This window comes from Oncorhynchus kisutch, linkage group LG8 (assembly GCF_002021735.2).
Source record: "Oncorhynchus kisutch isolate 150728-3 linkage group LG8, Okis_V2, whole genome shotgun sequence".
NCBI lineage: Eukaryota > Metazoa > Chordata > Actinopteri > Salmoniformes > Salmonidae > Oncorhynchus > Oncorhynchus kisutch.
In genome coordinates, this window is record NC_034181.2 from 36,836,321 (window position 1) to 36,851,285 (window position 14,965).

The following is a 14,965-nucleotide window of genomic DNA, read 5'->3' on the forward strand; positions in this document are numbered from 1 at the left end:
TGTGCTAGCCTAATGCAGGTGTGGCTGTCCTGCACCCATTAAGACACAAATGGGTCTCATTTAACCTGGCGGCTGCCCAAGCAGGAGCGCAGAGGGAACCTGTAGTCTGTGCATTCCTTCACCCAGCCTAATAGGAGTGATGAAAGCAGCCAGAGACCCCATGGGCAGAGCTCTCCACAGCACTAACCTGTCCATTGTGTGGCTGACTGAAATGAGCAGGTATGCTACAGTCAGATACAGAGAGAGAGACACCACCACCACCCCCCCCCCCCTTCTCTAAGAGAAGAGAGGTATGCATGCCCAGTGTAATCAGTCGGCCCATGCTGTAAGCCGAAACTACTGCGGAGTCACCTGTTATTGTGAAGCACACCCACCTACAAGGTTATGAGTTGTGGAGTACTTGCATGACAGCCAGGGACCTTACAAACGCAATGCATAGAAAATGAAATAGAATCCCAGGACAAGACTACTAGACTGTGACAAGGGATTGATTATAATCCATTTACTGTAATAATGTCTGAATCCAGACCACCTATACAGTCCATTTCAAAATGAATCCTCTCTTTTACTGTAGCCTACCTAATCAACTGTGGCGATTAGATTACGAACATTCACAAAATACTTCTCAGAATTCAAAGCTCAAATTAAAATCAGACAAACAGTTGGGCCTCAGCAACCATAGCTACGGAGGTTTCTTAAGCTGCACACTGCCTATTAAGTCAAATAAAATAAAATGTTATTCATCACATGCTTTGTAAACAACAAGTGTAGACTAACAGTGAAATGCTGACTTATGAGCACTCCCCAAAAATGCAGATAGACATATTAGAAAAGTAATAACAAATACACATTGAGTAACAATAATTGGCTATATAAAAGTGCCTTCGAATAGTATTCAGACCCCTCAACCTTTTCCACATTTTGTTACGTTATAGCCTTATTCCAAAATGGATTCAATAAAAACATTTCCTCAGCAATCTACACACAATACCCCATAATGACTACCCTCTCCCCACCTGCATAATGGCAAATTGATGTTTTTTTAAACAGAAATACCTTATCTACATAAGTAAAGTACGCACTACCCTCTGTAGCGCCTTGCGGTCGGATGCCAAGCAGTTGCCATATCAAGTGGTGATGCAGCCAGTCAAGATGATCTCAATGGTGCAGCTGTAGAACTATGAGGATCTGAGGGACCATGCAACATATTCTGAGGGGGAAGACTGTGTTTCTTCACGACTGTGTTTGTGTGTGGACCATGATAGATCCTTAGTGATGTGGACAGTGAGGAACAGGAAGCTATCGACCCGCTCTGCTACAGCCCAGTCGATGTGAATGGGGGCGTGCTCGGCCCTCTGTTTCCTGTAGTCCACAATCAACTCCTTCGTCTTGCTGACGTTGAGGGAGAGGTTGTCCTGGCACCACAATGCCAGGTGCCTTACCTCCTCCCTGTAGTCTGTCTCATCGTCGGTGATCAGACCAACCACCGTCGTGTCGTCAGCAAACGTAATGATGGTGTCGTGCGCAGCCACGCAGTCATGGGTGAACAGGGAGTACAGGAGGGGACAAAGTACGCAGTGCTGAGGGGAGCCCGTGTTGAGGGTCAGTGTGGCGGATGTGTTGTTGCCTACCCTCACCACCTAGGGGCGGCGTGTCAGGATGTCCAGGATCCAGTTGCAGAGGGAGATGTTCACTCTCAGGGTCCATAGCTTAGTGATGAGCTTGGAGAGCACTATGGTCTGGAACAGTGAACTGTAGTCAATAAACATTGTTCTCACATAGGTGTTGCTCTTGTTCAGGTGGGAGAGGGCAGTGTGGAGTGCAAAATAAATTGCATCATCTGTGGATCTGTTGGGGAGGTATGCGAATTGGAGTGGGTCCAGGGTATCTGGGATGATGGTGTTGATGTGAGCCATGACCAGCCTTTCAAAGCATTACATGGCTACAGATGTGAGTGCTAAGGGCCAATAGTCATTTAGGCAGGTTACCTTAGTGTTCTTAGGCCCAGGGACTATGGTGGTCTGATGGAAACATGTAGGTATTAAAGAGTGGGTCAGGGAGAGGTTGAAAATGTCAGCGCATGCTCTGAGTACGTGTCCTGGCAATCTGTCTGTCTGACCTTGTGAATGTTAAGCTGTTTAAAGGTCTTACATCAGCTACAGAGAGTGTGATCACACAGTCGTCCGGAACAGCTGGTGCTCTCATGCATGGTTCAGTGTGGCTTGCTTCGAAATGAGCATGGAAGGTATTTCGCTCGTCTGGTAGGTTCGGTTCACTGGACAGCACGTGGCTGGGTTTCTCTTTGTAATCCACAATAGTTTGCCAGCCCTGCCACATCCGATGAGCATCAGAGCCGGCGTAGTAGGATTCTATCTTAGTCCTGTATTGACGCTTTGCCTGTTTGATGTAAGCGTCCGGATTAGTGTCCCGCTCCTTGAAAGCGGCAGCTCTAGCCTTTAGCTCAGTGTGCATGCTGTAATCTATGGCTTCTGGTTGGGATATGCCCGTACGGTCACTGTGGGGATGACGTTGTCAATGCACTTATTAATGAAGAAGGTGACTGATGTGGTAAACTCTTCAATGCCATCGGATAAATCCCGGAACACATTCCAGTCTGTGCTAGTGAAACAGTCCTGTAGCTTATCATCTACTTCATCGGACCACTTCCGTATTGAGCGTGTCACTCCTGATTTCCACTTGTAAGCAGAAATCAGGAGGATAATGTTATGGTCAGATTGGCCAAATGGAGGGCGAAGTTGAACTTTGTATACGAATCTGTGTGTGGCGTAAAAGTGATTTAGAGTTTTGTCTCCTCTAGTTGCACAGGTGACATGCTGGTATTAGGAAAAACAGATTTCAGTTTCCCTGAATTAAAATCACTGGCCACTAGGTGCGGCACCTCTGGATGAGCATTTTCTTGTTTGCTCGTTGCGTGAGTCCTTACTGCCAGCATCGGTTTGTGGTGTTAAATAGACAGCTACGAAAACTCTCAGTAAATAGTATGGTCTACAGCAGGGGTATTCAACTCTTACCATACGAGGTCCGGAGCCTGCTGGTTCTGTCCAACCTAATAATGAACTGTACACACCTGGTGTCCCAGGTCTAATTCAGTCCCTGATTAGAGGGGAACAATTAAAACATATTTGGAACTGGCTTTGGAGGTCCATAGTTGAATTTGAGGGGTCTACAGCTTATCAGGAAGTATTCTATCACAGGCGAGAAGAACCTTGAGACTTCCTTAATATTAGAGATTGCGTAGCAGTTGTTGTGAACAAAGACAAACACCTCCCCCTTGAGCTTACCCGAGGCTGCCGTTCAACCCTGCCAATGCATAGAAAAACCAGCTCGATGTATATTGTCCATGTCCAAGCCACGACTCAGAGAAACATAGGATATTACAGTTCTTCAGGTCCTGTTGATAGGATAATCTCGAACAGAGCTCGTCCAATTTGTTCTCCAGTGATTGTACGTTCACCAATAGAACGGAGGGTAGTGGCGGATTATTTATTCGCCAAAGTAGTTTCATCAGGGTGCATGCACATCAGCCTCTCTTAGGTCTTCTCTTCCTTTTCCGAGTCTCAGGGATTAGGGCCTGGTTCTGGGGTGAGCAGTATGTCCTCCACCGCCGACTCGTTGAAGTAGAAATCTTCCAAATCGAGGTTAGTGATCGCTGATGTCCAGTTACAAATCAGCGCAAAATTGGACAGAAGCCCGTAAAACTGCAGCTATCCATTGCGGCGCCATTCTACCACTAAAATGAATGGTGTATTAAACCAAGTACACAAAATATATACAAACTTGCATTGCAAAGAGACTTTAGTGTATCCTGTTAGTGGGGGGTTATGAGGGGGAGGGCTGTGTGGCACCATTATACAGTAGTGCCTGTGATTCAGAGGGGGAAATGTTATCACAGAAAGCTGTAAACAGAGTTTCAGGATTATCCAACAGGGAGGGTGACACAAACACATAATGTGACTGACTGGGCCACTAGGCTAAATTCAAGCCAATAAAGTGTAGCCCACCATACACTTGATCTACAAGAAATCTAGAGCTTATGATGAAACAGCCAAGTATGTCCAGGTAAGGGAGGCAGACCTACTGGATATTCACACTCAACTACCACAGTTCAGAGCATTAGGCATTCATTTCCTTAGTAGCTAGATCATCAGTTTATTCAGAAGCTTGCAGCAGGTACTAATACCCACTAACACATTATGCAGTGTTATGCCACCTAAAATGAGGCCAGTTTGTTTGCTCTGACATTCAACTTCATTCCTAATCTAAGGCTTCTTTATACTCTGGTGAGGTCTCATGAATAAAATCATACAGGAACTTTACGTTATGAAATACCAGTTTCATAAAAATATAAATAAATCTAATCTAAACAACAGTGTATAAGCAACAGAAAGAGGCCTTTCCTTGATAGGAGATTCTCTGGGGTAAGGCAGTAAGAGAGGAACCTGTTGAAGACATGCTGTAACTTCATGTAGTAGTATTTGTTTTAAAAACCTTTACTTATACACAGAGAAGTAAGGAAAAGCTGGCATCAGACAGGTTCGGTTCAGTCAGTTCTTTCCTGAACTCAGCTTTGTTATAGTAAGAGTCAGAACTTAATAAGTACTGTTAATGTGAGGGCTTCATAGGAGCACTGGGCAGAGCAGCAGGAAACCTCTCCTGGGCATCTGCTCCACTAGCGGTAGGAGAGCTAGCCTAACCTCCTGAACCCAACACTGGTCTTAACACCCTCTCCTACATTACCAACCACTGACTGACTGCTGCTGCTGTCATAATTAAACCAAGGACAAGGAGCGGAAATGAGCACAGCTGGAGAGTTTGAGTCTAGGGGGCACCATCAACTATTCCATAAACAAAATGACTGAACAATAGTCCTAGCCTTGTGATGTGTTCCAACCCCAGGCCCACTTCTTTCAGTTGTCATTGCCAATGTACAGCGCCTTTGGAAAGTATTCAGATCCCTTGACTGTTTCCACATTTTGTTCCAGCCTAGCTTATTCTAAAATGTATTAAATAATAATACATATATATACACACACACACACACACACACACACACACACACAATACCCCATAATGACAAAGTGAAACCAGGTAAAAAAAAAAAAAACAGAAATACCTTATTTACCTAAGTATTCAGACCCTTTGCTGTGAGACTAGAAATAGAACTCGGGTGCAACAACCCAATGGTCACTCTGACAGAGCTCCAGAGTTCCTCTGTGGAGATGAGAGAACCTTCCAGAAGGACAACCATCTCTGCAGCACTCTATCAATCAGGCCTTTATGGTAGAGTGGCCAGATGGAAGCCACTCTTCAGTAAAAGGCACATGACAGCCCACTTGGAATTTGCCAAAAGGCACCTAAAGGACTCTCAAGACCATGAGAAAACAAGATTCTCTGGTCTGATGAAACCAAGATTGAACTATTTGGCCTGAATGCCAAGCGTCACGTCTGGAGGAAACCTGGCACCATCCCTACAGTGAAGCATGGTGGTGGCAGCATCATTCTGTGGGGATGTTTTTCAGCAGCAGGGACACTAATCAAGATCGAGGGAAAGATGAACAGAGCAAAGTACAGAGAGTTCCTTGATGAAAACCTGCTCCAGAGCGCTCAGGACCTCAGACTTAGGCAAAGGTTCACCTACCAACAGAACAACAACCCTAAGCACACTGCCAAGACAACACAGAAGTGGCTTTGGGACAAGTCTCTGAATGTCCTTGAGTGGCCCAGCCAGAGCCCAGACTTGAACCCGATTGAGCATCTCTTGAGAGACCTGAAAATAGTTGTGCAGCAACGCTCCCCATCTAACCTGACAGAGCTTGAGAGGATCTGCAGAGGAGAATGGGAGAAACTCCCCAAATACAGGTGTGCTAAGCTTGTAGCAACATACCCAAGAAAACCCTAGGCTGTAATCGCTGCCAAACAAAGTACTGAGTAAAGGTTCTGAATACTTATGTAAATGTTATATATAGCAAACATTTAAAAAATAAAAAAAACATTTTTGCTTTGTTATTATGGGGTATTTTGTTTAGATTGATGAAGGAAAAAAACAATCGAATCAATTTTAGAATAAAGGCTGTAAGGTAACAAAATGTGGAAAAAGTCAAGGGGCCCGAATACTTTCCAAATGCACTGTATTTGGGCCGCTGGATAGACTGACAGAGGTCACAAAACATGTGGCCCACTGTTGATCAAAACGGAACCAAATTGTGACAAATCCTGAATAACTACAGTTTCCCCTCTCATAACCACGAAGGTGGACTCCAAATCAAATATTATTAGTCGCATACACATACTTTTCTTTTTTTTAAGGGGTGGATCAGCTTACTATTGCGGAAAGATTGTTGCTTCCATCAACGGAATTGTCTGCATCATTTCCAATCCTCCATATAATTTGGAGGGTGAATATATACACTGCTCAAAAAAATAAAAGGGAACACTTAAACAACAATGTAACTCCAAGTCAATCACACTTCTGTGAAATCAAACTGTCCACTTAGGAAGCAACACTGATTGACAATACATTTCACATGCTGTTGTGCAAATGGAATAGACAACAGGTGGAAATTATAGGCAATTAGCAAGACACCCCCAATAAAGGAGTGGTTCTGCAGGTGGTGACCACAGACCACTTCTCAGTTCCTATGCTTCCTGGCTGATGTTTTGGTCACTTTTGAATGCTGGCAGTGCTTTCACTCTGGTGGTAGCATGAGACGGAGTCTACAACCCACACAAGTGGCTCAGGTAGTGCAGCTCATCCAGGATGGCACATCAATGCGAGCTGTGGCAAGAAGGTTTGCTGTGTCTGTCAGCGTAGTGTCCAGAGCATGGAGGCGCTACCAGGAGACAGACCAGTACATCAGGAGACGTGGAGGAGGCCGTAGGAGGGCAACAACCCAGCAGCAGGACCGCTACCTCCGCCTTTGTGCAAGGGGGAGCAGGAGGAGCACTGCCAGAGCCCTGCAAAATGACCTCCAGCAGGCCCCAAATGTGCATGTGTCTGCTCAAACGGTCAGAAACAGACTCCATGAGGGTGGTATGAGGGCCCGACGTCCACAGGTAGGGGTTAGGCTTACAGCCCAACACCGTGCAGGGCGTTTGGCATTTGCCAGAGAACACCAAGATTGGCAAATTCGCCACTGGCGCCCTGTGCTCTTCACAGATGAAAGCAGGTTCACACTGAGCACGTGACAAACGTGACAGTCTGGAGACACCGTGGAGAACGTTCTGCTGCCTGCAACATCCTCCAGCATTGCCGGTTTGGCGGTGGGTCAGTCATGGTGTGGGGTGGCATTTCTTTGCGGGGCCGCACAGCCCTCCATGTGCTCGCCAGAGGTAGCCTGACTGCCATTTGGTACCAAGATGAGATCCTCAGACCCCTTGTGAGACCATATGCTGGTGCGGTTGGCCCTGGGTTCCTCCTAATGCAAGACAATGCTAGACCTCATGTGACTGGAGTGTGTCAGCAGTTCCTGCAAGAGGAAGGCATTGATGCTATGGACTGGCCCGCCAGTTCCCCAGACCTGAATCCAATTGAGCACATCTGGGACATCATGTCTCGCTCCATCCACCAACGCCACGTTGCACCACAAACTGTCCAGGAGTTGGCGGATGCTTTAGTCCAGGTCTGGGAGGAGATCCCTCAAGAGACCATCCGCCACCTCATCAGGAGCATGCCCAGGCATTGTAGGGAGGTCATACAGGCACGTGGAGGCCACACACACTACTGAGCCTCATTTTGACTTGTTTTAAGGACATTACATCAAAGTTGGATCAGCCTGTAGTGTGGTTTTCCACTTCAATTTTGAGTGTGACTCCAAATCCAGACCTCCATGGGTTGATAAATTTGTGTGATTTTGTTGTCAGCACATTCAACTATGTAAAGAAAAAAAGTATGTGTTATTTTAGTGTTCCCTTTAATTTTTTTGAGCAGTGTATATCCATATACAAATGCATACATAACTATATAGACATACTTTTTTTTTAGAATATACCTTTATTATTCCCCGCAAACCCTCCCACCCTTCCCCCAATTGGAGTAAACTAATAATCAATAACACTTAGGCCTCTACCTTCAGTTTATACATCTTACACACATTTTACAGACTATCTATTTTACAATAGTTATATTTTGTTTGTTTTTAGTCCTTCCTCTATTTCTGATGTCCATCCAGTTTGATTTATATTTGTAACTGTGCTATTTCACAAAACATTTTACAGACCCCGTATGTTTTACATTGGTTATCTTGTTATTAGTCCCATCCTTCATCTCCATTCAACCCCTCCCATCTGTCTCACAACACCATCCATTTTGGATTTCTATTTGCCATATATTTTTCAACTGTGCTGTGATGCTTGACAAAAGTACTGAACCTTTCTATTCTCATAGCTTCTACAGATTGTAAATAAAAAATAAAAATGTTCACTAAAATAATTATAATATTATTGATGGATTGACTATGGCTTTTCAAATCACACAGTATTGCTATCTGCACCGTTAGTTCTAGGCAAATGTTGCAATTCTTCAGCCATTCCTGGACCTGTGACGAAAAACGAGCTACATAATGGACAATACCATAATAAAATTATCAAATGACTCTGCCTCCTCACAGCAAAATCTGCAGAGCTGGGAAGATTGTATCCCCCATATATATAACATTCTATTGGTTGCAAGAATAATGTATAGTAATTTAAACTGAAAAATTCAAGGTTTTGAATCCAGCGCTGTTTTGTGTATCAATTCATGAAGCATGTGCCATGGAATGGGTACATCGAAAATCTCTTCCCAACTAGTTTGCAATTTATAAAATGGCACAGCTGTCAGTTTGTTGGTCCGTAAATGAAATTGGTATATGTTTTTATTTATCACACTGTAACCATTTAGGTTCTTTAATACAGGGCCGACATACTTTTTTCCCCTTCTACTTGCCTCTTCCATTTTTGTGGTAATGCTGCAATTAGTTGGTTGTAATTTTGGGTAGAGCAGACATTTCCATATGTCTGTGTTAGCTGCATGTGTGACATAACTCCACCAGTCCTATTTATGATATCATTCACTACAATTATACCTTTTTTTTCCTTTTAAAAATCTTTTTTTTTTAATCAATTAGTATATTTGGTTTAACCATATATGTTGTATTATTTGTTCGGTCTTTTCAGGTGGATTAAACTGATATTGCAACCAACTTTCTAAAGCTTGTTTAAAAAAAAATTCAATATTGGAGATGATTTCCTTTTCAATCAATCGAAAGTGAGCAGGTGTAATCTGAATAAAGGCAATTCTTGAACATAGGAAGAGCCATTCCTACCAATTTACTAGAAAAACAGTGTGGATTTAAGTATAATTTTTGTATGACTGATGCCTTTAGTGAGAGGTCTAATGCTTTAATATTTTCTGTCCTCCAAATTCATATTCGTTATATAAATAGGCACTTTTACATTTTGTCTGGCTTACCATTCCAAATAAAAATGAATCTTTTTTTGTTCATATAATTTAAAAAGCAGATCACTAGTGTAGGCAAAACCATAAGCAAATAGGTAAACTGGGATATAACTAAAGAGTTAATCAGGGTGATTTTTCCACAAATAGACAGGTATTTTCCTTTTCATGGTAGCAAGATCTGATCTATTTTTGCTAACTTTCTATAAAAATGTATTGGAGTGAGATCATTTCTTTCTTTTGGGATTTGTATACATAATATGTCCACATCTGTCAGACCATTTAATTGGTAAACTACACGGTAATGTAAAATTATAATTTTTTGGTGATCCAATACGTAATATTTCACTTATCATAATTTGGATTTAATCCAGAGAGGATAGCAAAAGTATCTAGATCCTCTATGAGGCCGTGGAGAGATTATAATTGTGGTTTTAAAAGAAAACATGAATCATCAGGGTACAATGACAACTTAGTTTTTAATCCACGGATTTCTAATCCCTTAATATTGTTTGATCAAATTAACAGCTAACATTTCAATGGAAATAATAAATAGATATGCCGATAGTAGACAACCTTGTTTTACTCTTCTAGATGTAGATTTGAGATGTAGCCATTATTTACTATTTTACACCTAGGGTTACTATACATAACTTTAACCCATTTTATAAAGAGATTCCCCAAAATTGAAATATTCAAGGCATTTATATAAAAACTCCAGTCGTACTTTATCAAAAGCCTTTTCAAAATCAGCTATGAAAACCAGGCCTGGTGTCCCCAATATTTCATAGTATTATATTGTTTCCAGTACTTCTCTTATATTATCTCCAATGTTTTGTCCATGTAAAAAAAACTGTGTGATTAGGATGAATAATCTCTGACAATACTTTTTAAATTCTATGCGCCAAGCATTTTGCATCACAACACAAGAGGTCTCCAATTTTTTTAATGGACTGGATCTTTATATATACACCACTTGGGTCCTGTTTCAATAATAATGATATCAGACCCACTTGTTGCGTGTCTGATAATCTACCATTTATATAGGAGTGGTTAAAACATGCTAATAATGGTCCTCTGAGTATATCAAAAAAAGTTGTGTATACTTCCACTGGTATCCCATCCAGACCTGAAGAGTTTTCCCAGCCATAAAGGCTTTAATTGCATTAAGAAGTTCCTCCTCTGTAATTTGGCCTTCAGATGAGTCTTTCTGTACAGATGTTAATTTTACATTATTATTATTATTATTATTATTAGGAAAAAAATCCATACAATTAGTTTCAGTCAGTGGAGGAAACAAACGAAAACATATTCATAAAGTACTTTACTTCCTCTTTCAAAATATAATTCGGTGAATCATGCGTGACTCCATCATTCGTAACAAGGACAGAATCATTTAGAACTGACAAATTTGAATGTATCATCTAGTAGGCTTTGATTCAATTTCCAATAACCTCGCCCACGTGGAAATTCTGTACGAGTAATATATATGCCAATTATGTGATGATCCGACCGCATTATGTCCCCTATGAACACTTTTTAAACTTTTGGGGCCAGAGAGAAATGGCATAAGAAAGTAGTCAAGATGACTAGCTTGATTAAGCCTACGCCATGTATAGCTCACTAGGTCAGGGTATTTAAGTCTCCATATATCCACTAATTCCAACATATCCATGACATTCATGATTTCCTTAAGTGCCTGAGGGTGATAGTTTGTACTGTGATTTCCTTTCCGGTCCATAGAGGTATTTAAGACAGTATTAAAATCTCCCACCCTAATAATAGGGTATAGTGTTGCTTGTAGAGTTAATACATATTTTCAAAGAAGCTTGGATCACCATTATTTGGAATGTATAGATCAATAAGCCATGTTTATTGTCCAATAACATATTTAAAATAATCCATCTACCTTGACGATCTGTTTGGACAATTTGCACATTTGGATCAAAATGACTGTTAATTAAAACCATCACCCCTTTTGAATGTCTTTGTCCGCGGGATAAATATATTTCACGCACCCAGTCCTTTTTCCACAAAACTTCATCTAAAATGGTTGAATGAGTTTCCTGTAAACAATAGATATTATATTCCTCTTTTAGCCAGGTAAATACTGATAATCTTTTCTTATTATCTGCTAAGCCATTACAGTTGTAAATGGCTATACTTATTTCACCACTTACCATAATAACCTTCAATTCTATTTATCAAAATATATGTGTTTAAACATACCATTAAAAAAGTAACATGATGATTGAGTGTCTAGAGAGATGTACCATGATATTTGCATTCCTACCAAGTAAACCTCCAATTGGTCCCCCCTATTCCACCAGCTAAAAGCCCTCCATCCCGAGTTGGGTTGTCATCCCAATGCCCGGCAGACCACCCCCGACCCCCCGTATCCCATAGCCCTGAAAAGACAGGGATCCATCCTTCGAAAAGAGCACACAGTGCCATTTACAGAACATAAGTAGATCAATCGCAAAATGCATTTCCATTGCCCTCACCTCCATTTGTATTACATATAGCAAAAAAAAATATTTTTAAAATTATGTTTCTTAATTTCCATAATTAGCTATTACATTTGTAGTAATGTAGGCAATTTATGCAAAGGATTTCTTACGTCTCACCATTACCAAAATGACATTATTGCAAGCAATTATTATATTAGCAAACAATTATTGTGAATCATCCTATATTGTCACTAACATCTTTTACTCCTTCGCAACAGTTGTGGGATACGCACATACACAACCCTACATCAACCCTTTTCCCCCACACAACCATAGGCTCACATTCTCAACAGTTGCACCATCCCAGAGCCCAACTTAAGGTCTTTATTTTTCAAATGCATATACAGTTGCAGCTGTATGAGAAGGCCTGCAGGACCGTGCAAAAAATGTGATTTTTTTTTTAAATTGAGATATTTTATGAACCATTGTCACATCCTAGATAGAGGTCAAATGTACACCTTTTCCCTGAAACACCCACAACACAGTCCCCCGTATTGAGCATATTCCAAAGCATCTCCATGCAGTCAGACTTTTGATTTTGTGCCACAATAATATATCCCCTCTCTGAATGTCTGAGTGTGACCCCCTCCCCATGGGTTACTGCAGCTAGTGTTGCCAGCACTGCCACTGCCTGGGTGGGGGCACCCCACCGGCTAGGTACAAGGTCGTCAAGGTTCTCATTAGTACCTTTGAGAATTTCCTTGATAGAATGCTCTCCCTTTAGGGGGCTTGGCAGGACGAACCCTGCCAGGCAGCCTCAGAATCTTGAGGGGGCGGTGCAGCTCTAGAAGGGCTCTGACCGCATTTTGGCTGCATACAGACCGCTTACAGCAGGGCCATAAAACAGTTAGGGACTTCTCCTTAGTATCTGGGTCCTTCAGGTGGGTGTCTAAGGTATAGGGTTGTAGACCGTTCCATCAATATAGGATCATAAATAAATCAATTAGATATACATTTTTTTTTTTAAATGTAGTTCCCCATGATAAATACATAATTCAGTATATCCATCATCTGAACAACATTGAAAGCTCTCGCACACCCCCGCTCACAGCAATACATTGGTTCTGGGATATGCAACCATTTCCTCCCACTCAACGCCACTTTTTTTTTTAAAAACACACCACACCATCCACAAATACCTTGCCTTCTGTTTACTGAATTTTTATCTTCACCATGTTGAATTAGTGCTTTTGTGTTCCAATTGGTTATATTTGAAGATGTATAGAAAAGCTAATATTTTTTATTGTATTATTACAATCCATAACTGGGCTAGAATCGTTTCATTATTTTCCTCGTCTAAAAGAACTTGTAATTTTTAAAATAGCTATGGAGTAGTGTTTGTGTCTCTGAACAACTAGTTATCAATATATAGTTTATCGACGAAGAGAGCTCCTCGTTTCCCTTTTAATCTATTTTCCTTGAAAAGTGGATATAGAACTTTATGCCGTTCTGCAATTTCCTTTGGGAACTGGTCATTCATGGCAATTTTGGTCCCATCAAGTCCCAGGCTTTTAACCATTATTTTATCTTTAAATGAAGCAATTTGGCAACGATTGGGCGCTCACACCTCTGCGTCCGAACACGTTCGAGTTGGATTTTGTCAATAGCTTTGCGTGGAATCTGAAGCGATGTGAGTAGGAACTCTCTAACTAAGGATTCAGGAACTTCTCCTTCTTTCTCTTGGATACCTGTAAGTACCAGATTCTCCCTCATGGATCTAGTCTGTATGTCACGTAAGGCTTCTCTCAGAACAATGTTCTCCTTTTTAAGTTCATTCACTTCGGTTTTAAATCTTATTGACTGTCACTTTTACTTTGTTTGTTTCCTTCTCCAATGTCGCAGCTTTTTCATCACTCATCGAGGCTTGCCTTCAACTATTTTATGTCCTGACTAGTTCAAGTATACCCAGTTTGTCATTTATTGATTTTAACAGATCAGTTTCGAGCTTTACCATTCCCGGTGGTGAAAATATTAAATCGTCTGTGTCTGTAGAAGAGTCACGTTTTCGTTTTGAAATCGGTTCAGTCTTACTCTCCGTCATGTTTGGGTGTTGCTTGTTTCCGTAACATTAGTCGATTGAGTAGTGCTAATATTTAGTCTAACTTGCCGATATTGAATACTACACAGTTTTATCTTGAGGTGTCCAACATAACTACGTTCAGTCCGCCATTACCTGTAGAATACAGGCAACATCCGCACCGAGCTAAAGGCTAGAGCTGCTGCTTTCAAAGAGCGGGACACTAATCCACACACTTATAAGAAATCCGACTATGCCCTCAGACGAACCATCAAATAGGCAAAGCTTCAATACAGGACTAAGATTGAATTCTACTACACCGGCTCTGACGCTCGAAGGATGTTGCAAAGCTTTCAAACTATTATGGACTATAAAAAGGGAAGCCCAGCCACGAGCTGCCCAGTGACGCGAGCCTACAAGATGGGTTAAATGTCTTTTATGCTCGCTTCGAGGCAAGCAACACTGAAGAATGCATGAGGACACCAGCTGTTCTGGACGACTGTGTGATAACGCTCTCCGAGGGCGATGTGAACAAGACGTGTACTCAGAGAATGCGCGGACCAACTGGCAAGTGTCTTCACTGACATTTTCAACCTCTCCCTGACCATGTCTGTAACACCTACATGTTTCAAGCAGACCCCCCCTAGCCCCTGTGCCCAAGAAAGCAAAGGTAACTTGCATAAATGATTACCGCCCCGTAGCACTCACGTCGGTAGCCATGAAGTGATTTGAAAGGCTTGTGATGGCTCACATCAACACCATTATCCCAGAAACCCTTGACCCACTAGAATTTGCATACTGCCCCAACAGATCCACAGATGGAATCTCAATCGCAATCCACACTGCCCTTTCCCACCTAGACAAAAGGAACACCTATGTGAGAATGCTGTTCATTGACTACCGCTCAGCTGTTCATTGACTACAGTAGTGGGATTAACAGGCCGTGGCTCAGGTGGTTGAGGTCCTTGATGGCCTTCCTGTGAT